The 19503-nt window shown below is 45.1% G+C and overlaps 1 protein-coding gene across 7 annotated transcripts in view; it reads left to right on the top strand.

Moving 5' to 3' along the window:
* The first annotated feature begins 12362 nt into the window (after window positions 1-12362).
* Window positions 12363-19503, top strand: part of LOC137308903 (Fc receptor-like protein 2) — a 43341-nt gene continuing 36200 nt past the window's right edge. For 4 of the 7 annotated variants that reach the window (XR_010959665.1, XR_010959666.1, XM_067977346.1 and 1 more), the window contains exons 1-3: window positions 12548-12645; window positions 17428-17529; window positions 17985-18015. The gene's annotated coding sequence lies outside the window, so the exon portion shown is untranslated. Of the gene's footprint in view, window positions 12379-12547; window positions 12646-17427; window positions 17530-17984; window positions 18016-18387; window positions 18607-19503 lie in introns of those variants that run through there. The other 3 variants (XM_067977342.1, XM_067977341.1, XM_067977339.1) reach the window with 3 other exon arrangements.

Genomic DNA, 19503 nt, shown 5'->3' with positions numbered 1-19503 from the left:
GGCTTATCTGGAGCATCTGCTGGAGCCGCCAAACCTGATTCTTCTCTTCGGCTCACTCCAGCTAACCTTTAGTATTCGTCTATCGGAACCAATTATCTAATTCTCTTTTAAAAGAATTATGGGCTCAAGAAAGGTTTAAACATTCCACCCTCTCAGCGCTAAGTGTAATAAAAGATGTGATCGTCGATTTACTGATTATGTGCTGGATGAAACGATTCACCCTCTGAGAGCTACCATGGGCACATGTGACTCTACTGAGTGAGGATGACAGTAAGACCATTGCCCCACAAGTCGTAAGCTTTTTTACACTGACCTACTGGTACAGATCTGTGGTTAGTGCCTACACTGTCCTACTGGTACAGGTCTATGATGAGTAGCGATACTGTCCTACTGCTACAGGTCTGTGATTAGTATCTATAATGTCCTACTGGTACTGGTCTATACCTAGTATCTATACTGCCCTACTGGTACAGGTCTATAATAAGTATCTATACTGTTCTACTGGTACTGGTCTGCGATGAGAACATATACTGTCCTACTGGTATTGGTCTATGATTAGCATCTATAATGTCCTACTGGGACAGGTCTGTGATTAATATCTATACTCTCCAACTGGGACAGGTCTATTATTAGTATCTATACTGTCCTACTGGTACAGATCTATGATTCGTATCTATACTGTCCGGCTGGTACAGTTCTGTAATTAGCATCTATGCTTTCCTGCTGGTACAGTTCAATGATTAGTATCTATACTCTCCTGCTGGTACAGGTCTGTAATTAGTACCGATGCTGTCCTACTGGTACAGGTCTATCATTAGTTTCTATACTGTCCTAGTGGTACAGGTCTATGATGAAGATCTAAGATTAATGGCTGTACTGACTTTCTGCTGCAGGTCTATGATTCGTACATAATCCTTCTTACTGTTACAGCTCTATGATCACCACCTACACTATCCTACTTAGACAGGTCTATAATTAATACTTGCATTGTATGGAGGTGTATTGCAATGCACACAATGAAGCCGCAATACTTGGTTAATCAGATAGACGAATCAAAGGCGTATAAAGCTTGAAAGGGCGACATGTCATTTTGGGTCTGGTTGCTTCCAGGCCGCTGACAAATAACCTCAGCTCGCCTGGGTTAAAGAGTAGATCATTGGCCAGCCTTGCTGCACCCTTATGCCGACCAAGATCTGACTCTGATGCCTCACGCTGTTCAATAGCCCGTTTATAGAGTTTGTGCTGAAACGTGGTGAGCGGCCAGCTGGATGTGGAACTGGATGGTGATCGGTGGAAGAATAAATCCCCCCGGGGAAAGGAGAGGGGAAGAATTGTTTTTGAGAATTGAGAGAAAGGAAAGTCGTTTTTTTTAACAGATGTCTGGTTTGGAGCCAGTTCACCAGAAAACGCGGCCCCTTTAAGAAGGCTGGTTCCTATCAGAACATGCGGCCCCTTTAAGAAGGTGGTTTCCTATCAGAACACGCGGCGCCCTTTAAGAAGGCCGGTTCCTATCAGAAGGAAACACCAATTTCCCCCTCGGGATTGGCACTTCTCCAAGTTTCAGTTGGTCACTTTGTTCCTTAATTTTGCATTTCAGATTTGAACACTTGCAGTTTCAATTTCAGGCACCACTCTTGTTTCGGCGACAGACTCCGTTTCAGTCACCCGGTTTCCAAGTGAAAATTGCAGCTTGGAATTAGCAATAGTTTCTCGCCGCTTATTACTGATCGTAACCGCCGATTTATGAATCCCTTTGTTACAGTTTTGTTTTCAACAATACTGTCGTATATTTTCTGCATGCGCTCTAGCGGTGAGAACCCAAAATCTTCTTTTTGGTCGCAATCTGCAAAACCCAGACACTTCCTGAGAACGTCCGCCTCACATCCTGTTAAGTAACGGTCACAGCCCAGCTCTTCAGGGACCCGTCGCTCACCGGAGTAGCAGCAGCAAGTTTACGTAACAGTAGGTTAGGGGCGACTTATCGGCCCCTGTGCTCGTTTTAGGGAGACGGAGCGAGTCCCCGTGTCTCCTCTTCTCGCGTGAACAGGGACGGCTGCGAAGCCCACTCGCAACGCTCACGAGAGCTGTGCCTTGTTCTGTCCACTTCCCTTTGAGGTTCTGTGCTGTGCTGAGCCTTTCTGTGTCGTGCTATTCTTACCGTGCAATGTCCTCTCTGTTCCAATTGTTCTGAATTCGTTATTTGACGGTGATTTTCTTTGTGCGCCTCTGTGTGTAATTGGACGGACGTTTCCCACAAAAGCACAAGACACCGGTGGCGTCTCCTGATGCATCTCTTTCAGGCTCGCTGCTTTCCGGTGGCTCAGAACCGAATCGAAATCGAGCAGAGGCAGTCAAACAGCTTTCAGCAGTGGTTCTGAGTACGTGAATGATTTTCTGCCACACAGAGGGATCAAGATGTGTCTTCCATGCGCTTTTGTGCTACTTTGTAAGTATCTCTTACTTGGCCTCAGCATCAAGCGTAGGAGTAAACGAGACATTAACGATGATCTGATTAAATAAATGCACCGGGAATCTAGCCAGGTCGCGGTGAGCAAGTTGAGTTGGAGGGAAGAGCGCCGGCCAATATCTGAGGGTCTGGGAAAACACATTCATGGGCGAGTTAATCTACCATTCGGCGTGGCCTTCATCGGTGAGATTCGAAAGCGAATGTTGAATGCAGAAACGCCGCTTGTAGACGGGGGCATAGATCGGACGATACACGACTGGTGGTGGCTGTGTGCATGTGTGGGTGTCTGTGTGTGTGTTTGTGTGCAAGAGTTTCTGCGCCTCTGTGTGAGTGAGTGTGTATCTGTGTTTGAGTCTGTGTGCGCGCCCGTGTAAGTGTGTATCTGTGTATGTGCGTGAGCGTGTGTCTGTGTGTGTTTGAGTTTGTTCGTTTGTACATGTGTGAGTATTTAGGGAGAGAAGGGGCCGAGCAAGACGGTCAGGAGTGGAAATCGCCTACGGTTCCCACAGGCCCTTTGAAATCGTGGTCCTGTTGCCCACTTTTAAAGTACTTTGACCGGTAGGTGACGCTGTGGGACTGTTGCGTCAACTGTGTCTCCATTTGTCAGCAATGACCCGTTCATCAGGTACAAGTGATTAGGTATGTGACGCTATTGTGTCGAAAATAGTGTAAATCCCCAACATGGAACTGAATGTGTGTAATAGGCTACTATATAGTTCGTTCAGAGTCCGTTGATACCCTTAAAAGGGGATTGGATGAATGCCTGCTCAGTGAATTGATTGGTTTAGAGGCATGAATAGATCTGTGACTCACATGATGGTTAGAAATTGAGTGCAGCAATTTTGCAAGGTTGGGTTGGAGCGGGAGGGAGTTTCTTGTAGAGAACCTCGAGGACGATGGGTTGCCCTGTTGGGATGTGACGTGGCTCCTTTGATGAATAGGTGGTCAGAGTTGAGATTTAGGAATGGAAAGTTAGCCTTGATTCTCGTTAATTACCATTCGGGTTCAGTGATAAATCAAACTGAGCTTGTGATCAAAAGATCACTGTAAAATGCGTGAATTTGAACAGCTTCAAGCAACGAATACGGTTTAAATAATCACATGTTCTCCTTTGACATTATAAGAAATAAGCAAATCACTGAAATCTTATAAATTTTTAATTTTGTTTTCCAGTGAAAAAAATGCTTCAAGATGCAGCACAAGGTAGGTTGAATGGGAATAATTTCTGAAGCAAGAATGCTGTGACATTTTTACCAACCTGTTGCATAGCAGTGAGATATTAGTATCGCCAGTAAATGCTACCGACATTACATTATGGAACAGGAGCCGTCTCAACTAAGCAAAATATTCAGTCTTCTGATTTTTGTATCTGTTGGCTGAGACGCTATTTATGCTGCTTGATGCGGATATAAAATCATTTAGCAATCTTAAGATTGTTTTAATTTCGATACTGACACTGCCTTTTAGAAGTCAGGACACCCCTGTAGTGTACACTGCAGGGATCAGTGCTTGGGCCCCAGCTATTCACAATATATATCAATGATTTGGATGAGGGAACTAAATGTAACATTTCCAAGTTTGCAGACGACACAAAGCTGGGGTGGAATGTGAGCTGTGAGGAGGACGCAAAGAGGCTCCAATGTGATTTAGACAAGTTGGGTGAGTGGGCAAGAACATGGCAGATGCAGTATAACGTGGATAAATGTGAGATTATCCACTTTGGTTGTAAAAACTGAAAGGCTGATTATTATCTGAATGGTGATAGATTGGGAAAAGGGGAGATGCAACGCGATCTGGTTGTCCTTGTCCACCAGTCGCTGAAAGTGAGCATTCAGGTGCAGCAAGCAGCTAGGAAGGCGAACGGTATGTTGGCCTTCATTGCAAGAGGATTTAAGCACAGGAGCAGGGATGTCTTACTGCAGTTATACGGGCCTTGGTGAGACCACATCTGGAGTATTGTGTGCCGCTTTGATCTCCTTATCTGAGGAAGGATATCCTTGCCATGGAAGGAATGCAACGAAGGTTTACCAGACTGATTCCAGGGATGGCAGGACTGACGTATGAGGAGAGATTGGGTCGACTAGTCATACATTCAGTAAAGTTTAGAAGAATGAGAAGTAATCTCATCGAAACATATAAAATTCCAACAGGTCTGCAGAGACTAGATACAGGGAGCATGTTCCCGATGGCTGGGGAGTCCAGAACCAGGGGTCACAGACTCAGGATACGGGGTATGCCATTTAGAACCGAGATTAGGATACATTTCTTCACTCAGAGGGTGATGAACCTATGGAATTCTCTACCACAGAAGGCAGTGGAGGCCAAGTCATTCGATGTATTCAAGAAGGAGACAGATATATTGTTTAATGCTGAAGGGATCAAGGGATATGGAGAAAAAGCGGGAACAGTGTACTGAGTTAGACGATCAGCCATGATCATTTTGAATGGCGGAGCAGGACCGAAGGGCCGAATGGCCTCCTCTTGCTCCTATTTTCTATATTTCTATGTTTACACATGTTTCGAAGGAACTTTAAAATACACACAACCAGAAAGAAATCACCACTGTGGTCAATCTTGCGAGTCCCAGATTTCAAGAACAGAAAGCAATTCCCAAACCACATTCCTCATTTTTTTTTTCTATTTCCACAAAATATGTGCCCACCTACCTCTTAAAGTTACTGTTATTATCGATCTCGATCACCTCCCTGAATCAGGACCAGGCGCCTCTCGCTGTGCATCAACACTTGATGGAGCTCCTCATGAGTGTTTGTGCGTGAGGGGGTGGGGGGAGAGGAGGTTCTTATCGGAGTAATAATTGGAAACCATGGTAGAATGTAAATCTCTCTATAATGTATATAAATAAAACTTACATCTGTGTACACGTCCTGTCTGCAAACTTCACTTCCTGTTGTAACATCTATGTCATACTTTTGTGTCAGCTTTTTCTATTCTAATCTTCCATGGTCTTTATCTCAGTGGCGTTAAAATATAAATGTGAGGAAATGATGCTTCAGTTGTACAGAGCCCCCGAACATCAGGAAATATATAATCTCCTTGGAGGTGTTACAGTGCAGATTCATCAGAATGATTCCAAAGCTTAAAGGGTTAAATTATGAGTTCAGCTTGTACAAACTTGTCTTGTATTCCTTTGAATGTAGAAGGTTGCGGGGTGATCTATTCGAGGTGTTTAAAATGATAAAGGGATAGAATACAATCGTTACAGATAATCTATTTCCTTTGGTGGGTGAATGCAGAACATAAGAATATAAGAGCATGAGAAATAGGAGCAGGAGTAGGCCATTCGGCCCGTCGAGCCTGCTCCGTCACTCAATCGGATCATGGCTGATCATCGACCTCAACTCGACTTTCCTGCCCGATCCACAACAAAAGGGCATAAAATTAAAATTGGAGCGTGGCCATTCAGGAATGAAATCGTAATGCACTTTTTCACCCTTTGTGCTGTAGAAATTCTCTCTCCCAAAATACTGCGGATGCTGGGGGTCAATCGAAATTTTCAAGACTGAGATCAATGAAATGTTGTTCAGTACGGTTAACAAGGGATATAGAGCGAAGGCGGGTAAATGGATTTGAGGTACAGATCAGCCATGATCCAATTGAATGGCGGAACAAGCTCGAGGTGCTGAATGACCTACTCCTGGTCATGTGTCCACATTTAAAATAGAAACTGCCCAAATGACGTCTCACATTGTAATTACAGCCTTTTGCCAACTGTGGCGCTATCGTGCTTCAGTTCTCCACCTCATAGTTCCTCTGCCTGAACCGCAAGAGAATCTGCCATGGTCCAACCATTTCTGCTTCTATAATTCAATAAATGGTTATAACTTTTTGCTTTTAATGATAACAGAAAACCAAAGAATGATGTAGGAAATATGGAACAGAAAAATTGGAACTTATACTGTCTTAAACTTGCTTTTATCATTAAAGAGCTCTCTAATTAGTCCCACTGCCCTGCTCTTCCTCCACAGCAGCGCAATTTTTTCCCCTTCAACTATTTCTCCAAGTGGGACAAGTGCAGCACGTGTCAGTGGGGAAGCATTTGGGAAAAAGTGATCATAATATCATTAGTTTTAGAATCGTTATGGAAAAGAATAAGAAACAATCAAATGTGGAAATACTCAACTGGAGGATGGTTAATATCAGTGAGTTGAAAAGGCATTTGGCCTGGATTGATTGGAATCAAAGATTGGTGGGTAAAACAGTAAATGAGCAATTGGAGGCCTCAAAGAGGAGACGGGAAAAAGAAGGGCTCCTTGGATGACTAAAGTTATAGAGATTCAAATTGAACAGAAAAATGAGGCTTGTGGTAAATGTTAGGTTCAGAACACAGTAAAGACCAGGCTGAATAGAAAACGTACAAACTAGAACTGAAAAAGAAAATAAGACGGGCAAAGAGAGTGTATGTAAATAGATTAGTGGGTAACACAAAAGGGAAGCTAAAAGTCTTTTTATCAACATATAAATAATAAAAAGGTAGTCAAAGGCAGGGTGGGGCTGGTTAGGGACCGAAAAGGAGATCTTCTTGTGGAGGCAGAGGGCATGGCTGAGGGAGTACCTGAGTACTTTGCATCTGTCTTCTCTAAAAATGAGGATGCTGCCAATGTCACGGTAAAAGAGGAGGTAATAGAGAAATTGGACAGGATCAAAATAGAGAAAGAGAAGGTTCCTAAAAGCTTGTGTGCACTCCAAGTAGAAAAGTCACTTGGTCTGAATGGGTTACATACATCCTAGGTTACTGAGGGAAGTAAATGTGGAAATTGGGGAGGCTTTGGCCATAATCTTCCAATCCTCCTTAGATATCTGGGCAGTGCCGGAGGACTGGAGGATTGCAAATGTTACAACCCTGTTCAAAAAAATGTAGCAGGATAACCTCGGCAACGAGAGACCAGTCAGACTGACGGAAGTGGAGGGGAGACCTTGAGAGGCAAATAAACCGGGATAAAATTAATTGGCACTTGGAAAATTATGGGTTAGTAAATGAAAGCCAGCACGGATTTCTTAAAGGCAAATCGTGTTTGACGAACTTCATGGTGTTATTTGATAAAGTAACGGAAATGCTTAATGAGGGTAATGCGGTTGATGTTGTGTATATCGACTTTCAAAAGGCGTTTACTAAATTACCACGGGATGTGGGCGTCGCTGGCAAGGCCGGCATTTATTGCCCATCCCTAATTGCCCTCGAGAAGGTGGTGGTGAACCGCCTTCTTGAACCGCTGCAGTCCGTGTGGTGACGGTTCTCCCACTCTGCTGTTAGGAAGGGAGTTCCAGGAGTTTGACCCAGCGACAATGAAGGAACGGCGATATATTTCCAAGTCGGGATGGTGTGTGACTTGGAGGGGAACGTGCAGGTGGTGTTGTTCCCATGCGCCTGCTGCCCTTGTCGTTCTAGGTGGTAGAGGTCGCGGGTTTGGGAGCTGCTGTCGAAGAAGCCTTGGCGAGTTGCTGCAGTGCATCCTGTGGATGGTGCACACTGCAGCCACAGTGCGCCGGTGGTGAAGGGAGTGAATGTTTAAGGTGGCGGATGAGGTGCCAATCAAGCGGGCTGCTTTATCTTGGATGGTGTCGAGCTTCTTGAGTGTTGTTGGAGCTGCACTCATCCAGGCAAGTGGAGAGTATTCCATCACACTCCTGACTTGTGCCTTGTAGATGGTGGAAAGGCTTTGGGGAGTCAGGAGATGAGTCACTCGCCGCAGAATACCCAGCCTCTGACCTGCTCTCGTAGCCACAGTATTTATATGGCTGGTCCAGTTAAGTTTCTGGTCAATGGTGACCCCCAGGATGTTGATGGTGGGGGATTCGGCGATGGTAATGCCGTTGAATGTCAAGGGGAGGTGGTTAGACTCTCTCTTGTTGGAGATGGTCATTGCCTGGCACTTATCTGGCGCGAATGTTACTTGCCACTTATGAGCCCAAGCCTGGATGTTGTCCAGGTCTTGCTGCATGCAGGCTCGGACTGCTTCATTATCTGAGGGGTTGCGAATGGAACTGAACACTGTGCAGTCATCAGCGAACATCCCCATTACTGACCTTATGATGGAGGGATGGTCATTGATGAAGCAGCTGAAGATGGTTGGGCCTAGGACACTGCCCTGAGGAACTCCTGCAGCAATGTCCTGGGGCTGAGATGATTGGCCTCCAACAACCACTACCATCTTCCTTTGTGCTAGGTATGACTCCAGCCACTGGAGAGTTTTCCCCCTGATTCCCATTGACTTCAATTTTACTAGGGCTCCTTGGTGCCACACTCGGTCAAATGCTGCCTTGATGTCAAGGGCAGTCACTCTCACCTCACCTCTGGAATTCAGCTCTTTTGTCCATGTTTGGACCAAGGCAGTAATGAGGTCTGGAGCCGAGTGGTCCTGGCGGAACCCAAACTGAGCATCGGTGAGCAGGTTATTGGTGAGTAAGTGCCGCTTGATAGCACTGTCAACGACACCTTCCATCACTTTGCTGATGATTGAGAGTAGACTGATGGGGCGGTAATTGGCCGGATTGGATTTGTCCTGCTTTTTGTGGACAGGACATACCTGGGCAATTTTCCACATTGTCGGGTGGATGCCAGTGTTGTAGCTGTACTGGAACAGCTTGGCTAGAGGCGCAGCTAGTTCTGGAGCACAAGTCTTCAGTACTACAGCTGGGATGTTGTCGGGGCCCATAGCCTTTGCTGTATCCAGTGCACTCAGCCGTTTCTTGATATCACGTGGAGTGAATCGAATTGGCCGAAGACTGGCTTCCGTGATGGTGGGGATATCGGGAGGAGGCCGAGATGGATCATCCACTCGGCACTTCTGGCTGAAGATGGTTGCAAACGCTTCAGCCTTGTCTTTTGCACTCACGTGCTGGACTCCGCCATCATTGAGAATGGGGATGTTTGCAGAGCCTCCTCCTCCCGTTAGTTGTTTAATTGTCCACCACCATTCACGACTGGATGTGGCAGGACTGCAGAGCTTTGATCTGATCCGTTGGTTGTGGAATCGCTTAGCTCTGTCTATAGCATGTTGCTTCCGCTGTTTAGCATGCATGTAGTCCTGAGTTGTAGCTTCACCAGGTTGGCACCTCATTTTTCGGTACGCCTGGTGCTGCTCCTGGCATGCTCTTCTACACTCCTCATTGAACCAGGGTTGATCCCCTGGCTTGTTGGTAATGGTAGAGTGAGGAATGTGCCGGGCCATGAGGTTACAGATTGTGCTGGAATACAATTCTGCTGCTGCTGATGGCCCACAGCGCCTCATGGATGCCCAGTTTTGAGCTGCTAGATCGGTTCTGAATCTATCCCATTTAGCACGGTGGTAGTGCCACACAACACGTTGGATGGTGTCCTCAGTGCGAAGACGGGATTTCATCTCCACGAGGACTGTGCGGTGGTCACTCCTACCAATACTGTCATGGACAGATGCATTTGCGACAGGTCGATTGGTGAGGACGAGGTCAAGTAAGTTTTTCCCTCGTGTTGGTTCGCTCACCACCTGCTGCACGCCCAGTCTAGCAGCTATGTCCTTCAGGACTCGGCCAGCAGTGGTGCTACCGAGCCACTCTTGGTGATGGACATTGAAGTCACCCACCCAGAGTACATTTTGTGCCCTTGCTACCCTCAGTTCTTCCTCCAAGTGGTGCTCAACATGGAGGAGGACGGATTCATCAGCTGAGGGAGGACGGTAGGTGGTAATCAGCAGGAGGTTTCCTTGCCCATGTTTGACCTGATGCCATGAGATTTCATGGGGTCCAGAGTCAATGTTGAGGACTCCCAGGGCCACTCCCTCCTGACTGTATATCACTGTACCGCCACCTCTGGTGGGTCTGTCCTGCCGGTGGGACAGTACATACCCAGGGATGGTGATGGAAGAGTCTGGGACGTTGGCTGAGAGATATGATTCTGTGAGTATGGCTATGTCAGGCTGTTGCTTGACTCGTCTGTGGGACAGCTCTCCCAATTTTGGCACAAGTCCCCAGATGTTAGTAAGGAGGACCTTGCAGGGTCGACTGGGCTTGCTGTTTTGCCGTTGTCGTGTCCGGTGCCTCGTGGTCCGATGCCGGGTGGTCCGTCCGGTTTTATTCTTATTATGACTTTTCGTAGCGAGATTTTACAACTGAGTGGCTTGCTAGGCCATTTCAGAGGGCAATTAAGAATCAACCACATTGCTGTGGGTCTGGAGTCACATATGGGCCAGACCAGGTGAGGGCGGCAGGCTTCCTTCCCTCAAGGACATTAGTGAACCAGATGGGTTTTTACGACAATCCGGTAGTTTCATGGCCATCATTACTGATACTAGTATTTTAATTCCAGATTTTATTTTAATTAATTGAATTTAAATTCCCCAGCTGCCGTGGCGGGATTTGAACTCATGACTCTGGATTTAGTCCAGGCCTCTGGATTACTAGCCCAGTAACATAACCACTATGCTACCGTGTATACAGGGAATAATTTCAAAGTTTTCAGATGAAATATCTCTCGGAAATTTCGTAAACCGTGAGGAGAATAGTAACAGACTTCAGTATAACATAGATAGACTGGTGAAATGGGCAGACACATGGCAGATGAAATTTAAGGCAGAGAGGTGTGGTGATTAATTTAGGTCGGAATATTGAGAAGAGGCAATATAAACTAAATGTTACAATTTTAAAGGGCGATGCAGGAACAGAGAGACTTGGGGGTGCATGTACACAAATCTGTAAAGGGAGCAGGACAAGTTGACGGCTGTTAAAAAGTCATATGGGATCTTTGGCTTGACAAACAGAGGCATAGAGTTCAAAAGCAAGGAAGATAGTCTAAACATTTAGAAAACACTGGCGTGAGGGACTGTTGGCGTCACTCTGCACTGGGCAGGAAGAGGAAACCTTTCTAGCGCACATATTATAAGAAGCCATCACCCCACAGATTGAGAGGAGCAGTGAGGCAGAGGATATGAAATGGCCGACCGCTCCCCTGGGGAATGAGTTAGCTGTTACTCGTGCAGGAAACTTCTGGGGATCTAAAGACGTTGCTGGGTGCACAGCGTTTCGTGTATATGATGGAGATGAGGATGGTAGATTGCGAATGGGCAACGTCACAGTACCATGGGACAAATGGTATCCCAACAGGAGAAGTATTAGGGGACAGACCTGAAGTCAATGGAAAAGCAAAACCGGTCAGGATGTAACACCGGCTACCAGTTCGCAATTACAGTGACCTAGATATCATCACCTTCTTTCCACTCACTGAGAATGACTCAATTTGGAATATCAGAATATCGGAGGCTATCTGTTACCCACTTCAGGTGACGTTCTATTTTTTGGTGATGAGATTCAGCTGGCTTGATGTGCCTTGGATTTTCTATTTTCGGTGGATTTGATGATCTTTTTGAGGCCACGTTGGTTAAAAAAATATCTTGTTTGACTCGATGGTGTAGAAATTCACCACGGTGGTGGCGCAGAACGGGCGGTATCGCGTCGGCCGCCCATTTTACGCCCAACCCAATATTCGGTTGCATTGACCGAAATGGAGCCGAATATCGGTCAGTGCGGTGCCGCCCATTTTATGCTGCCGCCCAAGACGAATTTCTCGCCTTATGTCTCTTTAGGCTGCCTTCAATGTCCAGCTGCTGAATAAGATCTGTCTTTTGGCTTTATTCATTGTACATCGTGTGCCTTTCTTCATCATGTGTGTTCCTTTTCTGTCGGAATCAAAGGCCAACGGCCGTTAAAGAACTCTTTGAGATACATGAGTTGTACATAAATTGATGGTAAACTGCACCTTTTCCCAGTAATATAATTTCTATTCTTTCCTGCTTTTCTATTGAATGTCCAGCGGAGAGTGAGGCACCTTTACTGACAATCGACCCTCCCTGGGTAGGATTCTTGACCGGAGACCGGATCACTTTCAAGTGCGAAGCCAGGAGAGAGCTTCGCTCCACAGAGTATGTCTGGAATATCAATGATCAGGGCGACATTCCGGGGAACAGCACTTACATCATTGGGGCAGCTAAAAAGAACGATAGCGGACAGTACAAATGTAAAGTCGACTCATCGACAACAACACGGGATGCCTCCTACAGTAACACCATTCTGGTGAACATAACTAGAAAGTAACGCTGGACCAGGAAGTCCCTCAATATTTGAACCGTTCATAATTCCAATATTAGACTGGAGGAACGTTGCGACAAAAATACATTTTTAAAAAAAAGGTAGAGATTTTTAGCTTCACTCCTGATCGGAAAACTGGAATTGCGGATCAGCCGTGTTACAGCAACTAACCCATTTCTAGTTTCAATTGAAATTAATACTTTTCTATCGGTCCACCCGGCCAAGAGCAAGGTTGCTGGCAGCGGGAATGCAGTGCGCCCCCTACCGCTCCACCTGGCTCCACAAACATGATATCAACCTTCCCATTTATGGTCCTCTTTGGTACCGCCCCGTAAAACTGGGTGAAACTTTACCTTTGTCACTCTAAATGGCAGCTGTGCTTCATTGTCCGCCCGCTTGCCTCTGTGTAAGAATTATGTGGGTTGAAGTCCCACTCCAGAGACTTGTGCACATAATCCGGGCTGACACTCCGTGTGCGGCACTGAGAGAGTGCTGCACTGTCTGAGCAACCGTCTTTCAGATGAGACGTTAAACTGAGGCCATATCTGCCCTCTCAGGTGGACATAAAAGTTTCCACGGCAGTATTCGAAGAAGAGGAGGGGAGTTCTCCCTCTTTTCCTGGCCAATATTTATCATTCACCATCTCCATTCCTCCCGCTATCCACTGTCTGAAGCAAAATCAGACTGTTCCAAACCTTGGCGCCTCACTTGACCCTGAACTGAGCTCCCGACACCGCAGCCTCTCCATCACCAAGATTGCATCCTTCCACCTCCATAACATCTCCTGGCACTGCACCGACTCAGCTCATCTGCAGCCTTTGTTACCTCTATACTTGACGATTCCAATGCTCTCCTGTCCGGCCTCCCATCCACCACCCTCCATAAACTAGAGTTAATCCAAAACTCTGCTTCCTGTATCCCAGCTCATACCAAGTCCCGTTCACCCATCACCAAGTGGGCCCGCTGACCTACATTGGCTCCCAATCCAGCAATTCCTCGACTTTAATACTCTAATCCTTGCTTTCAAATCCCATACATGGCCTCACCCCCCCTCCCGATCTCTGTGACCTCCTCCAGCCCCTACAATTCTCATCCTCCTGTTCAAATCCCTCCATGACCCTTGCCCCTCCCTATCTCTGTAACCTCCTCCAGTCCTACAATTCTCATCCTCCTGTTCAAATCCCTCCATGTCCCTCGCTCCTTCCCTATCTCCGTAACGGCCTCCAGCCCTACAATTCTCATCCTCCTGTTCAAATCCCTCCATAACCTTCGCCCCCTCGCTATCTCTGTAACCTCCTCCAGCCCTACAATTCTCATCCTCCTGTTCAAATCCCTCCATGACCCTCGCCCCCCCTCCACTATCTCTGTAACGTCCTCCAGTCCTACAATTCTCATCCTCCTGTTCAAATCCCTCCATGACCCTCGCCCCTCCCTATCTCTGTAACCTCCTCCAGTCCTACAATTCTCATCCTCCTGTTCAAATCCCTCCATGAACCTCGCCCCCCCTCCGGATCTCTGTAACCTCCTCCAGCCCTACAATTCTCATCCTCCTTTTCAAAACCCTAAATGGCCTTCGCCCCTCCCTATCTCTGTAACCTCCTCCAGTCCTACAATTCTCATCCTCCTGTTCTAATTCCTCCAGCAGTGAGAAAGGATCGCAGCTCAGAAAAGCAGGATGTAGAATCGGTATGGATAGAGCAAAGAAATAACAAGGGGCAGAAGACACTGGTGGGAGCAGTTTCCAGGCCCCTTAACATTAGTTACAGTGTTGGACAGAGCATAAATGAAGAAATTGAAGGAGCATGTAACAAGGGTCTGGCAATAATCAAGGGGGGGGGGGGCATTAATCATCATATAGACTGGACAATACAAATTGGCAAAAATTGGCGTTTTGAGGTCAAGTCAGTTTTCTAGAACAATATATCGAAGATCAAACCAGGGAAGAAGCTATTTTAGATCTAGTGTAGTGTAATGCGACAGAGTTCATTAGTAATCCTATGGTTAAGGATCCTCTGGGGAAGAGTGATCATAATATGATAGAATTTCATAATAGGTTTGAGAGTGATGTATCTAAGTCCGAAACTAGAGTCTTAAATTTAAACAAGGCCAATTGTGTAGGTATGAGAGGCGAGTTGGCGAAGGTAGATTGGGAAATTAGATTAAAATATATGATGGTCGTTAAGGAATGGCGAACATTTGAAGAAATAATTCAAAATTCCTGTCGAACATACATACCCTTGAGGAATAAAAGCTCCAGAGGAAAAAAGATCCAACCATGGCTAACTAGAGAAGTTAAGGATAGTATTCGATTAAAATAAGAGGCTTATAATGTTGCCAAAAGAGTAGTAAGCCTGAGGATTGGGTTTTTTTTTAGAAATCAGCAAAGGATAACCTACAAATTGATAAAGAGGGAGAAAATTGAATATGAGATTGAATTCGCAAGAAATATGAAAACGGATTGTAAGAGCTTCTACAAGCATGTAAAAAGGAATAGATCACGAAAGTAAATGTGGGTCCCTTAGAGGCAGAGAGAGGAGAAATTATAATGGGGAACAAGGAAATGGCATAAACTTTAAACAAATATTGTGTATCTACCGTCACAATCGACAACACAAAACGAAGCAGAAATAATGCGGAACCAAGGGTCTAATGAGAATGAGGAACTTAAAGTGATTAAGATTAGAAAAGAAAATGTTTTAGAAAAAATAATGGGACTTAAATCTGACAAATCCCTTGGCCCTGACAGCCTGCATCCTAGTGTTTTAAAAGAGGTGGCTGCAGAGAGAGTGGATTCATTGGTATTGATCTTCCAAAATTCCCTAGATTCTAGAACGATTCCCGTGGATTGGAAGGTAACAAATGTAACCCCGCTATTCAAGAAAGGTGGGAGAGGCAAACAACGGAACTACAGGCCAGTTAGCCTGACATCAGTCGTCGGGAAATAGCTAGAATTCATCATTATAGAAGTGGTAACAGGGCACTTAGAAAATCAAAATATGATTAGGCAGAGTCTGCATGGTTTTATGAAAGGGAAAATCATGTTTTACAAATCTATTAGCGATTTTTGAAGGACTAACTAGCAGGGTAGATAAGTGGGAACCAGTGGGTGTAGTACATTTCGATTTAAAAAAAAACATTCGATAAGGTGCCACATAAGAGGATGTTACACACGATTAGGGCTCATGGGGTTGGGGATAATATATTAGCGTGGATAGGGGATTGGTTAAAGGACAGAAAACAGAGAGTAGGGATAAGCGGATAAATTTCAGGTTTGTAGCCTGCAACTAGTGGGGTGCTGCAGGGATTGGTGCTTGGGCCTCAGCTATTTACAATCTATACTAATGACTTAGATGAAGGGACCGAGTGTAATGTATCCAAGTTTGCTGACAATTCAAAGCTAGGCGCGAAAGTAAGCTTTGAGGAGGGCACAAAATGTTTGCAAAAGGATATCGACAGTTTAAGTGAGTGGGAAAAAAGGTGCCACTTGGAGTATAATGTGGGGAAATGTGAGGTTGTTCACTTTGTTGGGAAAGATAGAAAAACAGACGTTTTTGTAATTGGTGAGAAACTATTAAATGTTGGTATTCAGAAGGATTTGGTTGTCCTAGTACACGAAACACAAGAAGTTAGCATGCAGGTACAGCAAGCAGTGAAGAAGGCAAATAGCATGTTGGCCTTTATTACAAGGGGGCTGGAGTGCAAAAGTAAGGAAGTCTTGCTGCAATTGAATAGGGCTTTAGTGAGACCACACCTAACGATGCTGAGAGAATATTTCCCCTGCCTAGAGAGCATAGAAGAAGGGGGCAAAGTCGCAGGATAAGAGGGTGGCCATTCCAGACTGAGATGAGGAGGAATTTATTCACGCAAAGGGTTGTGAATCTTTGGAATTCTCTACCCCAGAGGGTTGTGGATGCTGACTCCTTGAATATATTCAAGGCTGAGATGGATAGATTTTTGGAATCTAGGGGAATCAATGGATATGGGGATCGGGCGGGAAAGTGGAGTTGAGGTTAAAGATCATCCATGATCTGATTGAATGGAGGACCAGGCTCGAGGGGCTGATGGCCTACTCCTGCGGCTATTTCTTATGTTGCTATGTTCTTACGTATTGTTTGCAGTTTTGGTCTTCTTACCTAACGAAGGATATACTTGCCTTAGAGGCGGTGTAACAAAGGCTAACAATATTGATTCCTGAAATGAGAGGGTTGTCCCACGAGGAAAGATTGAGTAGAATTGGCCTATACTCTCTGGAGTTTCGAACCATGAAAGGTCATCTCATTGAAACATATAAGGTTCCAAGAGGCCTTGGCAGGGTCGATGCTGATAGGATATTTCCCCTGGCTGGAGCGTCCAGAACTAAGATACATAGTCTCAGCATAAGGGGTCAGACATTTAGGACTGAGATGAGGAGGAATTTCTTCACTCAGAGGGTCGCGAATATTCGGAATTCTCCACCTCAAGGGCTGTGGACGCTGAGTCTTGGGCATATTCAGGCTGAGATCGATAGATTTTTGGACTATAAGGGAATCAAGTGATATGGGGATTGGGCAGGAAAGTGGAGTTGAGTTCGAAGATCGGCCATGATCTTATTGAATGGTGGAGCAGGCTCGAGGGGCCATATGGCCTAATCCTGCTCCAATTTCTCAAGTTCATTTGGAGGGAGGGGTTAGCAGCACAGAAAGGAAGACATTGGAATAATCGAGTCTAGAGCGGACTATACCATGGATCAGCATTTGAGGGTAGAGGAGCTGAGGGAGGATAGAGGGATTCAATTTTGTGCAGGCCTAAATATATTATTTTAAGTATGCAGACAGTGCGAACTTGAATCTGTAATGCTTGAAACTGTATTATCTTATTCCTGGGATATGTTTATTTGATTCCAGGAAAAAGTCACACAACCGCCATCAGAGCTTCAGTTCTTACACTTTTTCTTATCGCTGCTGTGATTGCAATGGTTTCGGTCAACCTTCCCAACAATAAGCAAGGTGAGGAATGTTTTACGGGCAGGTGATTGGCTCCATAGTCACGCAGCATGATTGAGGTCCCTCAATATTCAGTTGCAGCATTCAAAATGGAACTGCATGATTTAAGAGAGAGATGTGTGGTCTGAGTTAGAGACAAAGACCGAGCTCTTTACAATGATGAGGTCGGAATAGGCACGAGCTGACCTGTAACTTGTTTAAAATGATGCATCTGAACGAGGGGGCGACAAACAATTGGCAGCACCACTGATGGTTAGGATGAGGAAGCGAAGTGGGGGATTTGTAATGCAGTTTACGCTGATATCTTGAATTTCTTCAGACCTTCTTTCTGAATTGATTAATTATATATTGAAACCACGATTGTAAATATTTAGCGATAAGATGAATTAAAATGTTTTTCTATGGAACAAACCCAGATGTACAACTTGCTGAATCGTGTCTCTTCCTATTTTATCCAGTCAATTCCTCAAGAAGTTCACATCCGCTGGGGTAAGTAAATGAAATCTTTATATTAATAAGGAGTAACTATATCCATTAAAATACTAAGTCTCAATATAGCTGAGCTTGACATGGTTAAAGATGTTAAGAGCTCAAACATTCCAACTTGCACTGAGATTAAACCCAGTATTTCGGATCGACCGCCTGTTATCTAAACCGCCTGATTTTTATTTCCTTTGATTTCAATGGAATTGACTATCATGAGGTCTCTGCAACGGGCGTAGGATCCTGAACCCAAGTTTTACCTCCAGGCGGCAAGTTGAAAATCTGACCTGTGACGATAGGCCTTTGTTGTAGTTCGCACTGACACGATTATACTCATTGCTGATTCCAAGAAGTTATGTTTATTCTAATTTATGTCAGGTGCAACTGGACTTCCTAACATAAAGGGAGTGAAATTCTTCTTGAAAAACAGGCGATTACAAATCGGAAGCTCGATTTACATTCTGACCGAAATTCGTTTCCAGTGACTGATTGAAGACACTGTTCATGAATGAGGGAGAAATGGATTCTTGCAACGATTAATTAAAGACTCGAGGATATTTAATGTTACTGACGGTCAAACAAACTGACTATAAGGAGGTATTATTTATTTATAGTAGACTGATCAGCTGAGCATCCAAAATATGGAACACATCACTGCACAAAAAGGGCTACATCCCCTTACAGTCTCTGATTTGCTGACATTTCTGGTTTACAGACTGTCGGGGATAGATGCAGTAATTGTTATTTTTGGAGTCACAAACCGAGCTGTTGCTAACAGCCAGTGCAGTTGCTGTGCTGATTTACAAACACAGTTGCAGGGAGAGCACCACTGTGCTTTGCACTAGATTTTCTGGTCAGCGAGCGTCCACTGGGGTAATTGATAACAGAGTTACTGGAGATATTGTTTTATTCATAGAATACGTGGGCAGGAGATTTCCATGTTGAGGGACCCATGTCTTCTGAAACTGAGCCAATGAGTAGGAGGGATACTGTGGGGAAGTGAGAGTGCGTGCGATATTGACAGGGTAATGGAACAGCACTGCTGGTGATTTGCATACACTGAGAAGAGGGAACATGCTGCTGGGTTATAGAAATACTGTAAACGTAAACCACTGATGATTTCCAGGCTATACTGCCCGGGGGCTTTACTTGTGTGCAAAGCTGTGCTTTTAATGGTAATTGACAAATAGTCTATACATGGCGGAGTAACAACATTGTCTCTCCACACACGTCCGATGAAGTCTATTTATATGATTGTAATCAGGGGAGAGTTAATAATTAGATTTATTATTGATGACGGGCGGTCTGGTGTCGTAAGAGTGTCTGCAATTAACAAATATGTTGGTTACCGTCTCCGCTTTGAATCCGGTATTCAGTGTTATCCCCATAAGCAGATTCCTGAGGAACATTGAATAAAATGCAGAGTGATGGAAATAGCTGAGCTCGTTTCACTACTTTTGCTGTAGTCACTGTTTCGATTACCCTCTCAGAAGT

Source organism: Heptranchias perlo, unplaced genomic scaffold (assembly GCF_035084215.1).
Source record: "Heptranchias perlo isolate sHepPer1 unplaced genomic scaffold, sHepPer1.hap1 HAP1_SCAFFOLD_143, whole genome shotgun sequence".
In the NCBI taxonomy this organism is placed as follows: Eukaryota; Metazoa; Chordata; class Chondrichthyes; order Hexanchiformes; family Hexanchidae; genus Heptranchias; species Heptranchias perlo.
The sequence above is the reverse complement of the archived record's forward strand: the minus strand, read 5'-3'. Positions and strand labels throughout refer to the sequence as shown.